The sequence below is a fragment of the Bombus huntii genome, unplaced genomic scaffold (genome assembly GCF_024542735.1).
Source record: "Bombus huntii isolate Logan2020A unplaced genomic scaffold, iyBomHunt1.1 ctg00000312.1, whole genome shotgun sequence".
Classification (NCBI taxonomy): Eukaryota; Metazoa; Arthropoda; class Insecta; order Hymenoptera; family Apidae; genus Bombus; species Bombus huntii.
Genome location: NW_026099507.1, coordinates 7,501 through 10,000, shown reverse-complemented (window position 1 = coordinate 10,000; position 2,500 = coordinate 7,501). Strand labels below are relative to the sequence as shown.

Below are 2,500 nucleotides of genomic sequence, written 5' to 3'. Positions count from 1 at the left end.
CCGGCTGTCTATCCTCGTTGTCGTGAGTCGGACACCCGTGCCGTCGCTAGAGTTTTTCAAACTCTGCTTCTGGATATCGGGACGAAAGACCGCGCGAGGACGACGGATGCGAGTCCCATCGAATTTTTGACTTACACACTACCTGAACGAGACTTAAAGTTTCATATTATATACCGTTCAGAGGGGACCGGCTGTCTATCCTCGTTGTCGTGAGTCGGACACCCGTGCCGTCGCTAGAGTTTTTCAAACTCTGCTTCTGGATATCGGGACGAAAGACCGCGCGAGGACGACGGATGCGAGTCCCATCGAATTTTTGACTTACACACTACCTGAACGAGACTTAAAGTTTCATATAATATACCGTTCAGAGGGGACCGGCTGTCTTTCCTCGTTGTCGTGAGTCGGACACCCGTGCCGTCGCTAGAGTTTTTCAAACTCTGCTTCTGGATATCGGGACGAAAGACCGCGCGAGGACGACGGATGCGAGTCCCATCGAATTTTTTATTTACACACTACCTGAACGAGACTTAAAGTTTCATCCAGTTTGTCGTCTATCATCGCATATATAATATACCGTTCAGAGGGGACCGGCTGTCTATCCTCGTTGTCGTGAGTCGGACACCCGTGCCGTCGCTAGAGTTTTTCAAACTCTGCTTCTGGATATCGGGACGAAAGACCGCGCGAGGACGACGGATGCGAGTCCCATCGAATTTTTGACTTACACACTACCTGAACGAGACTTAAAGTTTCATATAATATACCGTTCAGAGGGGACCGGCTGTCTTTCCTCGTTGTCGTGAGTCGGACACCCGTGCCGTCGCTAGAGTTTTTCAAACTCTGCTTCTGGATATCGGGACGAAAGACCGCGCGAGGACGACGGATGCGAGTCCCATCGAATTTTTGATTTACACACTACCTGAACGAGACTTAAAGTTTCATCCAGTTTGTCGTCTATCATCTCATATATAATATACCGTTCAGAGGGGACCGGCTGTCTATCCTCGTTGTCGTGAGTCGGACACCCGTGCCGTCGCTAGAGTTTTTCAAACTCTGCTTCTGGATGTTGGGACGAAAGACCGCGCGAGGACGATGGATGCGTGTCCCATCGAATTTTTGATTTACAAGACACACACTACCTGAACGAGACTAAAGTTTCATCGAGTTTATCATCGCATAACCCGTTCGGAGGGGACCGGCTGTCTATCCTCGTTGTCGTGAGTCGGACACCCGTGCCGTCGCTAGAGTTTTTCAAACTCTGCTTCTGGATATCGGGACGAAAGAGCCGCGCGAGGACGATGGCTGCGAGTCCCATCGAATTTTTGTTTTTTTTTTTTTTTTTAAAGAAAAAACACCACCCGAACGGAGATGTGTTCTATCTTTCGTCGATTTTTCATGCTTTCAGTCGGTCGCGTGGTCGCCATCCGTTCGGAGGGGATCGCCGGCTTCGAAACCTCGATGTCGTGAGTCGGACACCCGTGCCGTCGCTAGAGTTTTTCAAACTCTGCTTCTGGATATTGGGACGAAAGACCGCTCGAGGCGGACGGCCGCGCGAATCCCATCGAATCTTTACTATCACCCGAACGATGGAGAGATGCACGCGCGCTGTTTCTTGAATAATTGGACGAGAGAGTAGAATCAAACACATATATAACATGGGCTAGCCACCGTGCTTACTCGTTCGCGAGATCGTGTGCTGTACAGAGGATTCAGAATCGGGTGTATATATCCCCGTCGTTTCCTGACGAACGGAGCTTCGATCTCGATGGTTGTTATATATCATAATGTACTTTACGCCCGGCCGGCGAACGCGCGTATCTTCGCGCGTTCGTCGTTTTCTTTTTTTTTCGAACGTTTTTGTGTCGTCAATCCTATGGCGACTTCTGCGCGTTCGATTCCCGTTGGTCGAACGTGACGGAACTCGGCTTCGCTAGAACCGAGAAGAGTACATTTGAGTATTGAACTGTTGTAAATTTATAAAAGATTACCCTGAACGGTGGATCACTTGGCTCGTGGGTCGATGAAGAACGCAGCTAATTGCGCGTCAACGTGTGAACTGCAGGACACATGAACATCGACATTTCGAACGCACATTGCGGTCCACGGATACAATTCCTGGACCACGCCTGGCTGAGGGTTGCTCACGTAAACCTAAGACTGCTTGCGTTGCGTATCGTTACTCTCCGTATCTGTCTCTCTCTGTCCCTTCTTGCCTTAACAACCCGCCGTCGTTCTTCTTTATATAAGAGAACGTTTCAGAGTCGGACGAAGGTACAAGAACGAGGATACGAATAAGAGCGGACGGAGAGAACATACGCGACGTACGAGCGATTGTTGGACGCTCGTCGGCGTTCGTCGCGGTCGTGCAGAGACCGTGCAAGTCGTACGCATGCTCGATATATAATCTATCGTGTTCACGGGAGACTACGAAACTCTACCTCTGTCTCTCTCTGTCCCTTCTTGCCTTGACAACCCGCCGTCGTTCTTCTTAAAAATTATAAGA

General features: G+C 49.8%; 1 non-coding gene across 1 annotated transcript; it reads left to right on the top strand.

The window, feature by feature from the left end:
- Positions 1–1,982: 1,982 nt before the first annotated feature.
- LOC126877975 (5.8S ribosomal RNA) lies at positions 1,983–2,137 on the top strand. The gene has a single exon (XR_007695497.1). It is a non-coding gene; the product is annotated as a 5.8S ribosomal RNA (ribosomal RNA).
- Positions 2,138–2,500: the final 363 nt, after the last annotated feature.